The sequence below is a fragment of the Manis javanica genome, chromosome 8, assembly GCF_040802235.1.
Source record: "Manis javanica isolate MJ-LG chromosome 8, MJ_LKY, whole genome shotgun sequence".
Taxonomy (NCBI): Eukaryota; Metazoa; Chordata; class Mammalia; order Pholidota; family Manidae; genus Manis; species Manis javanica.
In genome coordinates, this window is record NC_133163.1 from 30309732 (window position 1) to 30331428 (window position 21697).

At 40.9% G+C, this 21697-nt stretch overlaps 1 protein-coding gene across 4 annotated transcripts in view; it reads right to left on the minus strand.

Annotated features, from left to right (window-relative positions):
- The window catches only part of PCNX1 (pecanex 1), a 288523-nt gene that overhangs the window by 223205 nt on the left and 43621 nt on the right, over positions 1–21697 (minus strand). The window lies entirely within an intron of this gene.

The window sequence follows — 21697 nt, forward strand, 5'->3', positions numbered from 1 at the left end:
TAAGTAAATTAGTAAATCGGAAGTACCCTGGGTGAGGGGACTACAGACTTATCATACTACTTGAGGATTCAGTGCTATGACCTGAGTCCAGGGGTGGCAGGCACAGACATCTCCCCACTAAGAAGGCACAGCCTCAGAGTCACTGTTGGCAGAAACTATAAAGTGAGGTTCAACTTATGCCCACTTTTATGAGGAAAAAAATCACTCTGGATGTCTGTAACTCTTGATTTCAATCTCAGTCATCTGAGGACATGGTTCCAAATTTGCTTGGGAAAGTAACCTCAAATTGCTTGAGATGGTGAACTGACAAAATCCTGGTGAACCAGGAAGGTTTAGAATAGAGATATGATAAACTTTTTAAAAAGTTATCCGGGAGGGAGAGGGAAAGAGTAAAAAAAAAAAAAGTAAAAAAATAAATCAAGGCCACAATCTAATACTTCTAAGTTGGGTATGGGCATAATAGGTATTTTTAAATATTTGGATTAAGAAGCCTTTGATATTAGTATATCTAAAATATTAACTTGTGATTCCATTTTAAAACGTCATTGAATGACTGACTTAGGCTTATGATTTTAAGTTGAAAATGTATTTAAAATTTCACAAAATCCTTAACTATTTAGGTTAACTTTCTAACTATCTAACTAGGTTTAGAAAAACTAGGTACTTACAAACATTTCTTGGGTACTTAAGCACTTAAAAATAAATACTAAACTTATAAATGCAACTTAAAGTGATCTTAACCTATATTTAAAACCCAAACCTCTTAAAATTAATCATTAAAATGTATTTAATTTACAGCTGAATTTAAAATTCTTATAACTTTAATAAATCTAACATTAATTATAAAAAAGAGGTGTCCTGAAAAATCTTTTCTGAACAACAAACTCAAATTCACGAAAATTTCTAAGTAAACACACACATAGACCCTTACAAATACATATACTGCTTAGTGTATTGACAAAACTTCTGCATGATGCTAGTTTCCATATGGTATGCTCACATAAGAACTAGAATTCTTGGAGATTATTTAGTTCAACACCTTTATTTCTGGAGAGGAAATTGAGACCTACCTACTGTCTTTGAATGACTTAGCCAAAATCACCCATCTTAGTAACATCTTAATGACAAAATTAAGCAAGGTTTCTTATGCCTACGTCATTGCATGTTTTACTATACACCAACCCCATTTTCAAATGTAATGTGTCAATGAAAAATCAGTCCAGACTTCCATTATTATTCACCATAGTACATATTAAGGTAAACATGGTTGATTATATTAAATGGATAGAAAGAAAACAACCTTACCATTACTATACAGTGGTAGACAAATTCAGTGAAAATTTTAATGGCCCCTCCAAGTGGAAAAAGATAAGAGAGATTAGTTAATACTGAATGGTATATCATCTCAGCCTCTACAAAAAGAATCAAAGCTTATGAATGCTTAAAACAGATGGAAATAAACTCCCCCTCCTCATTATACTGCTAAGAGTAGTAAATAATTCTGTGCCAGGAATCACACTAAAATGTACAGGACTATAAAGGAAGTACAGAATTTGTTTTAAAGATTAAGTGCTGAAAAGACTGAAAACAAAATAAAAATTTACGTGTCCATTTCATACAAGAAACAACAGATGATTCAACTTGTATTTTCTACTTAAACCACAAAGATTACACATTTACTTTACATTATGTGGTTTAAATGCTTAAGCCCAGCCAGAGGTTACTCTTGGGGTTTTTAGGTGACAGAGGTAAGAGTTTCACTTTTCCCAAATGGAGAAAAAGTACAGGCAGACACTGGGCTGTTGTGTGACTTTAAGTCTGCTCTCTACTCTACTTGCATTACTTCACTGGGCTCTCAGCTGATCCCAGCACAGCTGACAATATTCGTATGGGATCATAAAAGGATCATAAAACCTCCCTGTAACTGTGCCTCTGAACTGATATTACAAGAAATTGTTAAATGGTGTCTGCCTTTATATGGTTCTTTTCTTAAAAGATGAACACTGAAAACAAAATAAAAATATAAGTGTTTATTTCATACTAGAAACTAGTAACAGATGATTAACACTTGCATTTTCTACCCAAACTACAAAGATTACACATCAAATTTATACTACATGGTTTAAGTGTTCCTCTTGAGGTTTCTAGGTGGCAGAGGTCCTCTAAAATCAAGCATCAAAAAACACGAAACTAATTAGGTCACTTATTCTTCAATTTTACAGATTATATACCAAAAGGACAAACCAAGTAGTATTTACTATTTGCTTTTTTGTTTTATTAAATTATTTATCACTACTGTATTTTCAAAGAAAAATTTTCAGACACACTCACAATCCTATTTATCAACAAGCAGCTCATGGGAAAAAACTTTTACAAAATAAAACTGCTGTTTCTATTAAAAATATACTTTCTAGGGCGGAGCCAAGATGGCGGCGTGAGTAGAGCAGTGGAAATTTCCTCCCAAAAACTCATAGAGCTATGAAAATATAACAAAGAAAAATCTTCCTAAAATAGAGACCACAGGACACAGGACAACATCCAGACTACATCCACACCTGCAAGAACCCAGCGCCTTGTGAAGGGGGTAAGATACAAGCCCCAGCCCGGCGGGACCCGAGCGCCCCTCCCCCCGGCTCCCGGCGGGTGGAGAGAAACCGGAGCGGTTTTTTTTTTTTTTTTTTGGCGAGCGCTTTTTGGAAGCCTTAGAGGGACGGGCCCCCGTTGCTGGGGAGGCAGGGTGGCGGGACCGGTGAGGAGGTGCCTGGGAACGGCGCCGGAGGACAAAGAATATCCTGCATTTCTCCCTGCGAGACCTGGGGGCGGGTGCCTGAGACCGGTGCCTGAGGACGGAGGAGGTCGCGCGTTTTTCCCCTTTTTTTTTTTTTTCTCTTTTTGGCGAGCGCTTTTTGGAAGCCTTGAAGGGACGGGGACCCCAGTGCTAGGGAGGCACGGTGGCGGGACTGGTGAGCGGGTGGCTGGGACCGGCGCCTGAGGACAAAGAATATCCCCCGTTTTTCCCTGCGGGACCGGTGGGCGGGTGCCTGAGACCGGCACTTGAGAACAGAGGAAATCGCACGTTTTTCCCCTTTTTTTTTTTCTCTTTTCTGTGAGTGCTTTTTGGAAGCCTAAAAGGGACAGGGACCCCGGTGCTAGGGAGGCAGGGCGGCGGGACTGGTGAGCGGGTGCCTGGGACCGGCACCTGAGGACAAAGAATATCCCGCATTTTTCCCTGTGGGACCGGTGGGTGGGTGCCTGAGACCAGCACCTGAGGACGGAAGAAATCGCGCGTTTTTCCCCTTTTTTTTCTCTCTTTTTGCCGAGTGCTTTTTGGAAGCCTTGAAGGGACAGGGACCCCAGTGCTAGGGAGGCAGGGCGGCGGGACTGGTGAGCGGGTGCGTGGGACCAGTGCCTGAGGACAAAGAATATTGAGCGTTCCTTCCCTGCGGGACTGGTGGGTGGGTGCTTTCTGGAAGCCTTGAAAGGACAGGGACCCTGGTGCTAGGGAGACAGGGCAGCAGGACCAGTGAGCGGGTGCCTAGGACCGGCACCTGAGGACAAAAAAAAAAAAAAAAAAAATCTCTTGTTTTTCCCCTTTTTTTCCTTTTTTTTTTCCTCTTTCTTTCTGTTCCCTCTCTCATTGTTGCTGCTGTCGTTTTGGTTTGGAGAGTGCTTTTTGGAAATCTTAAAGGGGCAGGACAGGTCACTTAGACCAGAAGCAGGGAATCTGGGGATCTCTGGGCACTCTAACCCCCTGGGCAGCAGGGAGCACAGAGGCCCCTTACGGAGATAAATAGTCTCCTGGCTGCTCCCCCTCCAACGGGGCTTCACCATTTTGGAGGAACAGCCCCAGCAAGGCCAAGCCCACAGCAACAGCGGAGATAAACCCCAAAGCAACTGGGCAGGAAGCAGAAGCCCTGTCTGCGCGCAGCTGCCCAGCACAAGCCACTAGAGGTCGCTATTCTCCCAGGAAAAGGCTACAAACCAACAAGAAGGGAAGCTCTTCCAGCGGTCACTTGTACCAGCTCTGCAAACTATCTCTATCACCATGAAAAGGCAAAACTACAGGCAGACAAAGATCACAGAGACAAAACCTGAGAAGGAGACAGACCTAACTAGTCTTCCTGAAAAAGAATTCAAAATAAAAATCATGAACATGCTGACAGAGATGCAGAGAAAAATGCAAGAGCAATGGGATGAGATGCAGAGAAAAATGCAAGAGCAGTGGGATGAGATGCAGAGAAAAATGCAAGAGCAGTGGGATGAAGTCCGGAAGGAGATCACAGATGTCAGGAAAGAGATCACAGAAGTGAAACAATCCCTGGAAGGATTTATAAGCAGAATGGATAAGATGCAAGAGGCCATTGAAGGAATAGAAGCCAGAGAACAGGAACGTATAGAAGCTGACATAGAGAGAGATAAAAGGATCTCCAGGAATGAAACAACACTAAGAGAAATATGTGACCAATACAAAAGGAAAAACATTCGTATTATAGGGATACCAGAAGAGGAAGAAAGAGGGAAAGGGATAGAAAGTGTCTTTGAAGAAATAATTGCTGAAAACTTCCCCAAACTGGGGGAGGAAATAATCGAACAGACCATGGAATTATACAGAACCCCCAACAGAAAGGATCCAAGGAGGACAACACCAAGACACATAATAATTAAAATGGCAAGGATCAAGGACAAGGAAAGAGTTTTAAAGGCAGCTAGAGAGAAAAAGGTCACCTATAAAGGAAAACCAATCAGGCTAACATCAGACTTCTCAACAGAAACCCTACAGGCCAGAAGAGAATGGCATGATATACTTAATGCAATGAAACAGAAGGGCCTTGAACCAAGGATACTGTATCCAGCACGACTATCATTTAAATATGATGGTGGGATCAAACAATTCCCAGACAAGCAAAAGCTGAGGGAATTTGCTTCCCACAAACCACCTCTACAGGGCATCCTACAGGGACTGCTCTAGATGGGAGCACCCCCAAAAAGAGCACAGAACAAAACACACAACATATGAAGAATGGAGGAGGAGGAATAAGAAGGGAGAGAAGAAAAGACTCTCCAGACAGTGTATATAACAGCTCAATAAGCGAGCTAAGTTAGGCAGTAAGATACTAAAGAAGCTAACCTTGAACCTTTGGTAACCACGAATCTAAAGCCTGCAATGGCAATAAGTACATATCTTTCAATAGTCACCCTAAATGTAAATGGACTTAATGCATCAATCAAAAGACATAGAGTAATAGAATGGATAAAAAAGCAAGACCCATCTATATGCTGCTTACAAGAAACTCACCTTAAACCCAAAGATAAGCATAGACTAAAAGTCAAGGGATGGAAAAACATATTTCAGGCAAACAACAGTGAGAAGAAAGCAGGGGTTGCAGTACTAATATCAGACAAAATAGACTTCAAAACAAAGAAAGTAACAAGAGATAAAGAAGGCCACTACATAATGATAAAGGGCTCAGTCCAACAAGAGGATCTAACCATTCTAAATATATATGCACCCAATACAGGAGCACCAGCATATGTGAAGCAAATACTAACAGAACTAAAGAGGGAAATAGACTGCAATGCATTCATTGTAGGAGACTTCAACACACCACTCACCCCAAAGGATAGATCCACCGGGCAGAAAATAAGTAAAGACACACAGGCACTGAACAACACACTAGAACAGATGGACCTAATAGACATCTATAGAACTTTACATCCAAAAGCAACAGGATATACATTCTTCTCAAGTGCACATGGAACATTCTCCAGAATAGACCACATACTAGCTCACAAAAAGAGCCTCAGTAAATTCCACAATATTGAAATTCTACCAACCAATTTTTCAGACCACAAAGGTATGAAAGTAGAAATAAATTCTACAAAGAAAACAAAAAGGCTCACAAACACATGGAGGCTTAACAACATGCTACTAAATAATCAATGGATCAATGAACAAATCAAAATAGAGATCAAGGAATATATAGAAACAAATGACAACAACAACACTAAGCCCCAACTTCTGTGGGATGCAGCGAAAGCAGTCTTAAGAGGAAAGTATATAGCAATCCAGGCACACTTGAAGAAGGAAGAACAATCCCAAATGAATAGTCTAACATCACAATTATTAAAACTGGAAAAAGAAGAACAAATGAGGCCTAAAGTCAGCAGAAGGAGGGACATAATAAAGATCAGAGAAGAAATAAACAAAATTGAGAAGAATAAAACAATAGCAAAAATCAACGAAACCAAGAGCTGGTTCTTTGAGAAAATAAACAAAATAGATAAGCCTCTAGCCCAACTTATTAAGAGAAAAAGAGAGTCAACACAAATCAACATAATCAGAAATGAGAATGGAAAAATCACGACAGACTCCACAGAAATACAAAGAATTATTAAAGACTACTATGAAAACCTATATGCCAACAAGCTGGAAAACCTAGAAGAAATGGACAACTTCCTAGAAAAATACAACCTTCCAAGACTGACCAAGGAAGAAACACAAAAGTTAAACAAACCAATTACAAGCAAAGAAATTGAAACAGTAATCAAAAAACTACCCAAGAACAAAACCCCGGGGCCGGACGGATTTACCTCGGAATTTTATCAGACACACAGAGAAGACATAATACCCATTCTCCTTAAAGTGTTCCACAAAATAGAAGAAGAGGGAATACTCCCAAACTCATTCTATGAAGCCAACATCACCCTAATACCAAAACCAGGAAAAGACCCCACCAAAAAAGAAAATTACAGACCAATATCCCTGATGAATGTAGATGCAAAAATACTCAATAAAATATTAGCAAACAGAATTCAACAGTATATCAAAAGGATCATACACCATGACCAAGTGGGGTTCATCCCAGGGATGCAAGGATGGTACAACATTCGAAAATCCATCAACATCATCCACCACATCAACAAAAAGAAAGACAAAAACCACATGATCATCTCCATAGATGCTGAAAAAGCATTTGACAAAATTCAACATCCATTCATGATAAAAACTCTCAGCAAAATGGGAATAGAGGGCAAGTACCTCAACATAATAAAGGCCATATATGATAAACCCACAGCCAGCATTATACTGAACAGCGAGAAGCTGAAAGCATTTCCACTGAGATCGGGAACCAGACAGGGATGCCCACTCTCCCCACTGTTATTTAACATAGTACTGGAGGTCCTAGCCACGGCAATCAGACAAAACAAAGAAATACAAGGAATCCAGATTGGTAAAGAAGAAGTTAAACTGTCACTATTTGCAGATGATATGATACTGTACATAAAAAACCCTAAAGACTCCACTCCAAAACTACTAGAACTGATATCGGAATACAGCAAAGTTGCAGGATACAAAATCAACACACAGAAATCTGTAGCTTTCCTATACACTAACAACGAATCAATAGAAAGAGAAATCAGGAAAACAATTCCATTCACCATTGCATCAAAAAGAATAAAATACCTAGGAATAAACCTAACCAAGGAAGTGAAAGACTTATACTCTGAAAACTACAAGTCACTCTTAAGAGAAATTAAAGGGGACACTAATAAATGGAAACTCATCCCATGCTCATGGCTAGGAAGAATTAATATCGTCAAAATGGCCATCCTGCCGAAAGCAATATACAAATTTGATGCAATCCCTCTCAAATTACCAGCAACATTCTTCAATGAATTGGAACAAATAATTCAAAAATTCATATGGAAACACCAAAGACCCCGAATAGCCAAAGCAATCCTGAAAAAGAAGAATAAAGTAGGGGGGATCTCACTCCCCAACTTCAAGCTCTACTACAAAGCCATAGTAATCAAGACAATTTGGTACTGGCACAAGAACAGAGCCACAGACCAGTGGAACAGATTAGAGACCCCAGAAATTAACCCAAACATATATGGTCAATTAATATTTGATAAAGGAGCCATGGACATACAATGGCAAAATGACAGTCTCTTCAACAGATGGTGCTGGCAAAACTGGACAGCTACATGTAGGAGAATGAAACTGGACCATTGTCTAACCCCATATACAAAGGTAAACTCAAAATGGATCAAAGACCTGAATGTAAGTCACGAAACCATTAAACTCTTGGAAAAAAACATAGGCAAAAACCTCTTAGACATAAACATGAGTGATCTCTTCTTGAACATATCTCCCCGGGCAAGGAAAACAACAGCAAAAATGAGCAAGTGGGACTACATTAAGCTGAAAAGCTTCTGTACAGCGAAAGACACCATCAATAGAACAAAAAGGAACCCTACAGTATGGGAGAATATATTTGAAAATGACAGATCTGATAAAGGCTTGACGTCCAGAATATATAAAGAGCTCACACGCCTCAACAAACAAAAAACAAATAACCCAATTAAAAAATGGGCAGAGGAACTGAACAGGCAGTTCTCCAAAAAAGAAATACAGATGGCCAAGAGACACATGAAAAGATGCTCCACATCGCTAATTGTCAGAGAAATGCAAATTAAAACTACAATGAGGTATCACCTCACACCAGAAAGTATGGCTGCCATCCAAAAGACAAACAACAACAAATGTTGGCGAGGCTGTGGAGAAAGGGGAACCCTCCTACACTGCTGGTGGGAATGTAAATTAGTTCAACCATTGTGGAAAGCAGTATGGAGGTGCATCAAAATGCTCAAAACAGACCTACCATTTGACCCAGGAATTCCACTCCTAGGAATTTACCCTAAGAACGCAGCAATCAAGTTTGAGAAAGACAGATGCACTCCTATGTTTATCGCAGCACTATTTACAATAGCCAAGAATTGGAAGCAACCTAAATGTCCATCTGTAGATGAATGGATAAAGAAGATGTGGTACATATACACAATGGAATACTACTCAGCCATAAGAAGTGGAAAAATCCAACCATTTGCAGCAACATGGATGGAGCTGGAGAGTATTATGCTCAGTGAAATAAGCCAAGCGGAGAAAGAGAAATACCAAATGATTTCACTCATCTGAGGAGTATAGGAACAAAGGAAAAACTGAAGGAACAAAACAGCAGCAGAATTACAGAACCCAAAAATGGACTAACAGGTACCAAAGGGAAAGGAACTGGGGAGGATGGGTGGGCAGGGAGGGATAAGAGGGGGGAAGAAGAAGGGGGGTATTAAGATTAGCATGCATGGGGGGGAGGGAGAAAGGGGAGGGTGGGCTGCACAACACAGAGAGGACAAGTAGTGACTCTACCACATTTTGCTAAGCTGATGGACAGTAACCGTAATGTGGTTGTTAGGGGGGACCTGATATAGGGGAGAGCATAGTAAACATAGTATTCTTCAGGTAAGTGTAGATTAAAAATTTAAAAAAAAAAAAGAAAGAAAGAAAGAAAAGGGGGATTACTCCTTAACAGGATAAAACTATTGGTAAATCAAAGATCAACGCATGCTTTAAATATCCTTAATGTTGATCACTTAAAGGGTGTCAGATGATCAGCTATGGAGGTACTCTTTTCTGATAATATTCCTTTCTCTTAATTAAAAAAAAAAAAAAAAAAAAGCAGTTACTGTGTGCTGACCTCCAATGAGTTCTGCACAGTGGTATAGAGGGCATGTCAAAGTGTGGGCAAAGGGTCTGTTTGTTTCTATGCAGAAGATCAAGGCCTAGCTTGGATACCCAGAAAATGAACTAAGATACGATATGAGGAGGAGCTTCCGGCATCAGCACTCTCTGGAGGACTCGTGCCGGGGGATGATCATCAAAAAGCCTCCACAGGGATCCGGACGATGCTGCGGTTGTGGCTGCATCCAGCCCACCATCTCCTGGACTTGCCATAAGAAGGAGGAGGGAGATGTCTAGGCTGGCATGTGCATACAGTGAGACAACGAATTTGACTGGATCTGTACTGTTGGAACTCAACCAGGAGTTGGGAGGGGTGCAAGTTGTAGCACCCCAAAATCTCATGACTATAGACTATCTATGGTTAAAAGAACATATGGGATGTGAACAGATCCCAGAAATGGGCTGCTTTAATTTGTCTGATGGTTCAAGTACAGTTCGAAAATATCCATCATATCATAGATAAATTTTCACAAATGCCTAGGGTGCCTAAATGGTTTTCTTGGCTTCACTGGAGATGGCTGGTAATTATAGATTTGCTTTGTTTATGTCACCGTATTCCTATTATGTTAATATGTGTGTGCAAATTAGTTAGTAGTTTAAAACCTATACATACTTAAGGTACTATACAAGAAGATATGTCAAAGAAATAATCAATCCTCCCAAGTTTCCTTCATATGCTACATCTATAGGTTTTCTTCTTCCTTCCTAATTACAAACCTTAAATAGAATTCGTGCCTCATATCGAATTTACCGAGTATCATAATTCCTCCAGGTGGTAAAGATACCTCGAGACAAGTGCTGGGCATAGAAGCCACAGGGCATAAATCTGCAAAGAAGTTAAAAGCTAACCTTTGCAAACAATATGGCTTCTCTCTCACTTACCAACTTTACATTTCCCTGTATGGCCCCGGAAGATGACTGGTTAGCCAGAGACGTGTAAGATTCCTCAAGGGAGGAACAACCTAAGACAGGCACAGTCGCAGGGGGGCCATCAGGTGAGAATTTGGGGATCAACAGAGGTGAGGCTCAGAACCTCACCCCCCCTGCTTTGAGAGAAATCTTCTGCATCCGTGGATGTCTTGCTGCCCTTGTCTAGCCTGGATTAATACTTAGTCCATAGGCACACACCTGATCATCTGATCATCTACATTTGCCTTCTTACAGCACTAAACTATGTTTTCTACCTTTATCTTGCATCTACCTACCACTTCAGCATTTTATTAAAAATAAAAATAATAATAATAATAGGAGAAATGTGGGATCAACATATAAATCAAGTACAAAAATCAAATGAATATTCATATTTGACCTGATGGTTTATAGGTCATATTGCATGATCAAAACCGAAAGTTTCTGTGATGAATGCCCTTGTACTGTTCACCATGTAAGAATTTATTCACTCTGTAAGAATTCGTTCACCATGTAAGAACTTGTTCGTTATGCTTCAGAAGATTGGAGACTGACGAGAATTAGGCTTGAGATGGATTAATGATTGTACATTGAGCATTGAGCCCCCTATACTGAATTTTATTGTTGTTAACAACCATTTGATCAATAAATATGAGAGATGCCCTCTCAAAAAAAAAAAATATATATATATATATACTTTCTGTATCCCAATCAACAATGAAATTCTAAATTAAAACACCTATTTTTTATTTTTTTGTTAGGTACCTTAAGGTTAACTATGTTCCGTAACAATACTTTACAAAGTAGCAGTATTTCCAAAAGGACATGTTTCATCTTCTTAGATTATATTTTATGCAGAGATCATCTTCAAGTTGATGCTGATGGGAACCAAACACATTAACTGCTTTCTGATAAAAGCCCATGTAATTTTATCCTCACACAAATGTCTAAGGATAAACTGCTTATATTAGAAAGGGTAGTTTTACTTCTTCCCTTAGATACCACAATGGACAATGAGAATGAAAATGGTATGGCAGGGTGGTACAACACTGACAGACAAACAAGGTCTTCACTAAATAACTGGAAAGTTCACAGCACCACAGGCTCAAGATAAAGGCCTGCAGTCATCACAGGCTTCAAGTCTACTTCTTATACATATTAAATATCTATATATCTTATACATCTTTTGTATTAAGAGGTTCACACACTGTAACAGACAAGCTGGGTATTTTTCAGTTCTACTATGCTATGATTAGTTAACCTCAATTTTTTAGATTTCCTTTTTATGTAGTCATAGTCTGGTATTTGGGACAGTTAGGTCAGAAATCAGTGGTAACTTAAAGATTAACAGAATTATGAATATCACTCATGACTGAAGCTAAGGCTGGAAAAAAATTTTTAACCAATCTCTTAAAATAAACATCATTACTTGTATGCTTGTTTTTTCCCCCCTACTATTACCTCATTATTTAATGAAATTTATTTACCAAATTTCTGGCACCACAGCCTTGATGGGCATTCAAGCAAACATGAACTGTATATTTTAAGCAAATATTCTTCACATCTTAATTTCTTACACTGAAAAATGGATTAAAGAGTTTAATGTAAAGAACAAAACTTTAAAACTCTTTGAAGAAACATAAAAGGATATTTTTACGACCTTAGGTTATGAAAGATTCCTTAAGCATGAGTCTCAAAGCACACACTATAAAGAACGGATGAATTAAAATTAAGAACTTCTGACTGAGAGATACTACAAATTGAGAGAAAAGAAAGCTATGAACTAGAAGGCATATTAAAATGTATCACTAATATGTATATTTGCATGTGCATATGTTATATGTAATATAAAGAATGAATATATCTGAACTATTCCTTCAAAATGTGTTAAGAGAAGGCGGAGCCAAGATGGCGGCATGAGTAGAGCAGTGGAAATCTCCTCCCAAAAACACATAGAGCTATGAAAATATAACAAAGAAAAATCTTCCTAAAATAGAGACCACAGGACACAGGACAACATTCAGACCACATTCACACCTGCAAGAACCCAGCGCCTTGCGAAGGGGGTAAGATACAAGCCTCGGCCCCGGCGGGACCCGAGCGCCCATCTCCCCGGCTCCGGCGGGTGGAAAGAAACCGGAGCAGTTTTTTTTTTTTTTTTTTTTTTTTGCGAGTGCTTTTTGGAAACCTTAAAGGGACAGGGACCCCATTGCTAGAGAGGCAGGGTGGCAGGACCGGTGAGCGGGTGCCTGGGACTGGCACTTGAGGACGGAGGAAATCGCGCGTTTTTCCCCTTTTTCTTTCTCTTTTTGGCGAGTGCTTTTTGGAAGCCTTAAAGGGACAGGGACCCCGGTGCTAGGGAGGCAGGGCAGCGGGACTGGTGAGCGGGTGACTGGGACCGGCACGTGAGGACAAAGAATATCCCGCATTTTTCCCTGCGGGACCGGTGGACAGGTGCCTGAGACCGGCAGTTGAGGACGGAGGAAATCGTGCGTTTTTCCCCTTTTTTTTTCTCTTGTTGGCGAGTGCTTTTTGGAAGCCTTAAAGGGACAGGGACCCCGGTGCTAGGAAAGAAGGGCGGTGGGACTGGTGAGCGAGTGCCTGGGACTGGCGCCTGAGGACAAAGAATATCCCGCATTTTTCCCTGCGGGACCGATGGACGGGTGCCTGAGACCGGCACCTGAGGACGGAGGAAATCGTGCGTTTTTCCCCTTTTTTTTCTCTTTTTGGAGAGTGCTTTTTGGAAGCCTTAAAGGGACAGGCACCCCGGTGCTAGGGAGGCAGGGTGGTGGGACTGGTGAGCGGGTGCCTGGGACCGGCGCATTAGGACAAAGAATATCGCGCGTTTTTCCCTGCGGGACCAGTGGACAGGTGCTTTTTGGAAGCCTTGAAGGGACAGGGACCTTGGTGCTAGGGAGGCAGGGCAGCAGGACCAGTGAGCGGGTGCCTGGGACCAGCGACTGAGGAAAAAAAAAAAACTTATGTCTTTTTTCTTTTTTCTTTCTTTTTTTTTTTTTTTTCTGTTCCATCTCTCACTGTTGCTGTTGTTGTTTTGGTTTGGAGAGTGCTTTTTGGAAGTCTTAAAGGGGCAGGACAGGTCACTTAGAACAGAGGCAGGGAATCTGGGGATCTCTGGGCACTGTAACCCCCTGGGCAGCAGGGAGCACAGAGGCCCCTTAAGGAGAGAAATAGCCTCCCAGCCGCTCCCCCTCCAACAGGGCTCCACAATTTTGGAGGAGCAGCCCCAGCCAGGCCAAGCCCACAGCAACAGCAACAGCGGAGATAAACCCCAAAGCAACTGGGCAGGAAGCAGAAGTCCTGTCTGCACACAGCTGCCCAGCACAAGCCACTAGAGGTCGCTATTCTCCCAGGAGAGGAAGGCCACAAACCAACAAGAAGGGAAGCTCTTCCAGCGGTCACTCGTACCAGCTCTGCACACTATCTCTATCACCATGAAAAGACAAAACTACAGGCAGACAAAGATCACAGAGACAACACCTGAGAAGGAGACAGACCTAACCAGTCCTCCTGAAAAAGAATTCAAAATAAAAATCATGAACATCCTGACAGAGATGCAGAGAAAAATGCAAGAGCAATGGGATGAGATGCAGAGAAAAATGCAAGAGCAGTGGGATGAAGTCCGGAAGGAGATCACAGATGTCAGGAAGGAGATCACAGAAGTGAAACAATCCCTGGAAGGATTTATAAGCAGAATGGATAAGATGCAAGAGGCCATTGAAGGAATAGAAGCCAGAGAACAGGAACGTATAGAAGCTGACATAGAGAGAAATAAAAGTATCTCCAGGAATGAAACAACACTAAGAGAACTATGTGACCAAGCCAAAAGGAATAATATTCGTATTATAGGGATACCAGAAGAAGAAGAAAGAGGAAAAGGGATAGAAAGTCTCTTTGAAGAAATAATTGCTGAAAACTTCCCCAAACTGGGGGAGGAAATAATCGAACAGACCATGGAATTACACAAAACCCCCAACAGAAAGGATCCAAGGAGAACAACACCAAGACACATAGTAATTAAAATGGCAAGGATCAAGGACAAGGAAAGAGTTTTAAAGGGAGCTAGTGAGAGAAAGGTCACCTATAAAGGAAAACCCATCAGGCTAACATCAGACTTCTCAACAGAAACCCTACAGGCCAGAAGAGAATGGCATGATATACTTAATGCAATGAAACAGAAGGGCCTTGAACCAAGGATACTGTATCAAGCACGACTATCATTTAAATATGATGGCGGGATTAAACAATTCCCAGACAAGCAAAAGCTGAGGGAATTTGTTTCACACAAACCACCTCTACAGGGCATCATACAGGGACTGCTCTAAATGGGAGCACCCCTAAAAAGAGCACAGAACAAAACACACAACATATGAAGAATGGAGGAGGAGGAATAAGAAGGGAGAGAAGAAAAGACTCTCCAGACAGTGTATATAACAGCTCAATAAGCGAGCTAAGTTAGGCAGTAAGATACTAAAGAAGCTAACCTTGAACCTTTGGTAACCACGAATCTAAAGCCTGCAATGGCAATAAGTACATATCTCTCAATAGTCACCCTAAATGTAAATGGGCTTAATGCACCAATCAAAAGACACAGAGTAATAGAATGGATAAAAAAGCAAGACCCATCTTTATGCTGCTTACAAGAAACTCACCTTAAACCCAAAGATAAGCATAGACTAAAAGTCAAGGGATGGAAAAACATATTTCAGGCAAACAACAGTGAGAAGAAAGCAGGGGTTGCAGTACTAATATCAGACAAAATAGACTTCAAAACAAAGAAAGTAATAAGAGATAAAGAAGGCCACTACATAATGATAAAGGGCTCAGTCCAACAAGAGGATCTAACCATTCTAAATATATATGCACCCAATACAGGAGCACCAGCATATGTGAAGCAAATACTAACAGAACTAAAGAGTGAAATAGACTGCAATGCATTCATTTTAGGAGACTTCAACACACCCCTCACTCCAAAGGAAAGATCCACCGGGCAGAAAATAAGTAATGACACACAGGCACTGAACAACACACTAGAACAGATGGACCTAATAGACACCTATGGAACTCTACATCCAAAAGCAACAGGATATACATTCTTCTCAAGTGCACATGGAACATTCTCCAGAATAGACCACATACTAGCTCACAAAAAGAGCCTCAGTAAACTCAAAAATATTGAAATTCTACCAACCAATTTTTCAGACCACAAAGGTATAAAAGTAGAAATAAATTCTACAAAGAAGGCAAAGGGGCTCACAGACACATGGAGGCTTAACAACATGCTACTAAATAATCAATGGATCAATGAACAAATCAAAATAGAGATCAAGGAATATATAGAAACAAATGACAACCAGGCAAAGACCCCACCAAAAAAGAAAATTACAGACCAATATCCCTGATGAATGTAGATGCAAAAATACTCAATAAAATATTAGCAAACAGAATTCAACAGTATATCAAAAGCATCATACACCATGACCAAGTGGGATTCATCCCAGGGATGCAAGGATGGTACAACATTCGAAAATCCATCAACATCATCCACCACATCAACAAAAAGAAAGACAAAAACCACATGATCATCTCCATAGATGCTGAAAAAGCATTTGACAAAATTCAACATCCATTCATGATAAAAACTCTCAGCAAAATGGGAATAGAGGGCAAGTACCTCAACATAATAAAGGCCATATATGATAAACAAACAGCCAGCATTATATTGAACAGCAAGAAGCTGAAAGCATTTCCTCTGAGATCGGGAACCAGACAGGGATGCCCACTCTCCCCACTGTTATTTAACATAGTACTGGAGGTCCTAGCCACGGCAATCAGACAAAACAAAGAAATACAAGGAATCCAGATTGGTAAAGAAGAAGTTAAACTGTCACTATTTGCAGATGATATGATACTGTACATAAAAAACCCTAAAGACTCCACTCCAAAACTACTAGAACTGATATCGGAATACAACAAAGTTGCAGGATACAAAATTAACACACAGAAATCTGTAGCTTTCCTATACACTAACAACGAATCAATAGAAAGAGAAATCAGGAAAACAATTCCATTCACCATTGCATCAAAAAGAATAAAATACCTAGGAATAAACCTAACCAAAGAAGTGAAAGACTTAGACTCTGAAAACTACAAGTCACTCTTAAGACAAATTAAAGGGGACACTAATAAATGGAAACTCATCCCATGCTCATGGCTAGGAAGAACTAATATCGTCAAAATGGCCATCCTGCCCAAAGCAATATACAGATTTGATGCAATCCCTATCAAATTACCAGCAACATTCTTCAATGAATTGGAACAAATAATTCAAAAATTCATATGGAAACACCAAAGACCCCGAATAGCCAAAGCAATCCTGAAAAAGAAGAATAAAGTAGGGGGGATCTCACTCCCCAACTTCAAGCTCTACTACAAAGCCATAGTAATCAAGACAATTTTGTACTGGCACAAGAACAGAGCCATATACCAGTGGAACAGATTAGAAACTCCAGACATTAACCCAAACATATATGGTCAATTAATATTTGATAAAGGAGCCATGGACATACAATGGCAAAATGACAGTCTCTTCAACAGATGGTGCTGGCAAAACTGGACAGCTACATGTAGGAGAATGAAACTGGACCATTGTCTAACCCCATATACAAAGGTAAACTCAAAATGGATCAAAGACCTAAATGTAAGTCATGAAACCATTAAACTCTTGGAAAAAAACATAGGCAAAAACCTCTTAGACATAAACATGAGTGACCTCTTCTTGAACATATCTCCCCGGGCAAGGAAAACAACAGGAAAAATGAGCAAGTGGGACTACATTAAGCTGAAAAGCTTCTGTACAGCAAAAGACACCATCAATAGAACAAAAAGGAACCCTACAGTATGGGAGAATATATTTGAAAATGACACATCCGATAAAGGCTTGACGTCCAGAATATATAAAGAGCTCACATGCCTCAACAAACAAAAAACAAATAACCCAATTAAAAAATGGGCAGAGGAACTGAACAGACAGTTCTCTAAAAAAGAAATACAGATGGCCAACAGACACATGAAAAGATGCTCCACATTGCTAATTATCAAAGAAATGCAAATTAAAACTACAATGAGGTATCACCTCACACCAGTAAGGATAGCCACCATCTAAAAGACAAACAACAACAAATGTTGGCGAGGCTGTGGAGAAAGGGGAACCCTCCTACACTGCTGGTGGGAATGTAAATTAGTTCAACCATTGTGGAAAGTAGTATGGAGGTTCATCAAAATGCTCAAAACAGACCTACCATTTGACCCAGGAATTCCACTCCTAGGAATTTACCCTAAGAACACAGCAATCAAGTTTGAGAAAGACAGATGCACCCCTATATTTATCGCAGCACTATTTACAATAGCCAAGAATTGGAAGCAACCTAAATGTCCATCGGTAGATGAATGGATAAAGAAGATGTGGTACATATACACAATGGAGTACTACTCAGCCATAAGAAGTGGAAAAATCCAACCATTTGAAGCAACATGGATGGAGCTGGAGAGTATTATGCTCAGTGAAATAAGCCAAGCAGAGAAAGAGAAATACCAAATGATTTCACTCATCTGAGGAGTATAGGAACAAAGGAAAAACTGAAGGAACAAAACAGCAGCAGAATTACAGAACCCAAAAATGGACTAACAGGTACCAAAGGGAAAGGAACTGGGGAGGATGGGTGGGCAGGGAGGGATAAGGGAGGGGAGGAGAAGGGGGGTATTAAGATTAGCATGCATGGGGGGGAGGGAGAAAGGGGAAGGTGGGCTGCACAACACAGAGAGAACAAGTAGTGACTCTACAACATTTTGCTAAGCTGATGGACAGTAACCGTAATGTGGTTTTTAGGGGGGACCTGATATAGGGGAGAGCATAGTAAACATAGTATTCTTCATGTAAGTATAGATTAAAATTTAAAAAAAAAAAAAAAGAAAGAAAGAAAGAAAAGGGGGATTACTCCTTGATAGGATAAAACTATTGGTAAATCAAAGATCAATGCCTTAATGTTGATCACTTAAAGGGTGTCAGATGATCAGCTATGGAGGTACTCTTTTCTGATAATATTCCTTTCTCTTAATAAAAGAAAAAAAAAAAAAGCAGCTACTGTGTGCTGACCTCCAATGAGTTCTGCACAGTGGTATAGAGGGCATGTCAAAGTGTGGGCAAAGGGTCTATTTGTTTCTATGCAGAAGATCAAGGCCTAGCTTGGATACCCAGAAAATGAACTAAGATACGATATGAGGAGGAGCTTCCGGCATCAGCACTCTCTGGAGGACTTGTGCCGGGGGATGATCATCAAAAAGCCTCCACAGGGATCTGGATGACGCTGCGGTTGTGGCTGCATCCAGCCCACCATCTCCTGGACTTGCCATTGGAATGAGGAGGGAGATGTCTAGGCTGGCATGTGCATACAGTGAGACAACGAATTTGACCGGATCTGTACTGTTGGAACTCAACCAGGAGGTGGGAGGGGTGCAAGGTGTAGGACTCCAAAATCTCATGACTATAGACTATCTACGGTTAAAAAAACATATGGGATGTGAACAGATCCCAGAAATGGGCTGCTTTAATTTGTCTGATTTCTCTCAGACTGTTCAAGTACAGTTGGACAATATCCATCATATCATAGACAAATTTTCACAAATGCCTAGGGTGCCTAAATGGTTTTCTTGGCTTCACTGGAGATGGATGGTAATTATAGATTTGCTTTGTTTATGTCACCGTATTCCTATTATGTTAATATGTGTGTGCAAATTAGTTAGTAGTTTAAAACCTATACATACTTAAGGTACTCTACAAGAAGATACGTCAAAGAAATAATCAATCCTCCCATGTTTCCTTCCATATGCTACATCTGTAGCTTTTCTTCTTTCTTCCTAATTACAACCCTTAAATAGAATTCGTGCCTCATATCGAATTTACCGAGTATTATCATAATTCCTCCAGGTGGTAAAGATACCTCGAGACAAGTGCTGGGCATAGAAGCCACAGGGCATAAATCTGCAAAGAAGTAAAAAGCTAACCTTTGCAAACAATATGGCTTCTCTCTCACTTACCAACTTTACATTTCCCTGTATGGCCCCGGAAGATGACTGGTTAGCCAGAGACGGGTAAGATTCCTCAAGGGAGGAACAACCTAAGACAGGCACAGTCGCAGGGGGGCCATCAGGTGAGAATTTGGGGATCAACAGAGGTGAGGCTCAGAACCTCACCCCCCCTGCTTTGAGAGAAATCTTCTGCATCCGTGGATGTCTTGCTGCCCTTGTCTAGCCTGGATTAATACTTAGTCCATAGGCACACACCCGATCATCTGGTCATCTACATTTGCCCTCTTACAGCACTAAACTATGTTTTCTACCTTTATCTTGCATCTACCTACCACTTCAGCATTTTATTAAAAATAATAATAATAATAATAATAAAGGGGGAAATGTGGGATCCACATATAAATCAAGTACAAAAATCAAACGAATATTCATATTTGACCTGATTGTTTATAGGTCATAATGCGTGATCAAAACCAAAAGTTTCTGTGATGAATGCCCTTGTACTGTTCACCATGTAAGAATTTATTCACTATGTAAGAATTCGTTCACCATGTAAGAACTTGTTCGTTATGCTTCAGAAGATTGGAGACTGACGAGAATTAGACTTGAGATGGATTAATGATTGTACATTGAGCATCGACCCCCCTATACTGAATTTTATTGTTGTTAACAACCATTTGATCAATAAATATGAGAGATGCCCTCTCAAAAAAAAAAATGTGTTAAGAGGCAAACAAACCAATGAAAATTAAGGACAAGAGACAGACCTTATGCAGAAAAAGTAGCCAATAAAATCAACATATGAAAAAAACATGTTCAAATCAAAGTTTATAGAAGACAGAAAAAAGATGGTGGAGTAGGAAGGCAAGGCAGAAACCCCCTCTCACAAACACACCAACAAAGTAACTACAGCAAATACTTTAAATTGAAGAACAGACCACCTATACCTCGGGTAGAAGAGAGGACCACAAAGAAAAGGGTAAAGTGGCAAAGCTGCAATCAAGCAGGACCAGAGGTGGGAGAGAGACAAACAGATAAGGGAAGGGACAGGCACTTAGGAACTCTACAAACCTGGCCCCAGAGATCTACTCTGGGAGCATGAGTCTGCACTGCATTGGGTTCTGATGGTTAGTGGGGCTGGACACTAGGGGTAACTGGAACACTCTGGGATGCTGAAACTCCACCTGCTTGTGGAAGACAGACCCACTCTGCTGCTCTGCTGAGACCCAAAGCGGAGGCAGCAGTTTTAAAGACTTGCCAGCAGTAGGAGGGGAGCCAGAAGGGTGAGAGTTGGACAGAGCTCTCTCCTCAGAACAAAAGGCAGGAGGAGGATACCTCCCCAGCCCTCCTTGGGAACTCTTGGGAGCCCCAGAAGCTTCATCCCCCTCACTAGTGGTTCAAGCCCAACGTACTTCTCTGCACACTGCCAGCAAGCCAGCCCAGTATGCCTAGCAGCATAAGACGTGGCTGCCTGACAGAAAGAGGGAGGCTCTCCCAGCTTTCTTAGCCATGTCTCAGCCCAACTGGGGAGGCATCTGCAGGAGTCAGCTCTCAGAGCTCCTTCCTATGAATAGCGGTTCAAGCACAGTGCTACATGTCTCGCTGCTGCCAGGGAGCACCTGTGCGATTCAGTGCTTCAGTGCACCCTGCCAACTCACAACTTGCCACACACTGCCCTGCTCCAGAGATGCACAACTGCCCCACCTACCCTGTTAACCCTGAAGCCCTCACCATTATAATCAATATCTGTGCACTGCAGGCAGACAGTAGCCCACCCACAACAATCCCAGCAGAAGCCACTGCTCTGATCATAAGGGGCCAGCTGAAGAAAACTGCTGGCTGCAGCCACTGAGACCACTGTCTGCCAGCAGACAGACAGAAAGGCAGCCTCACCCACTGTCCATCAACAGCAACTGGAGCTCCACCACAAAGGAGAACCAGATACTGGAGAATAGAGTCTTGAGTTGTTGGCACTACAGGGCTCCTTCTTCATAAAGTCATAAGGAACCATAGCAGATTCATCTAATACAAAGGAAGAAACACAGAAACCCTGAAAAAATGAGGAGACAGAGGAATGTTCCAAACAAAACTACAGGATATGAC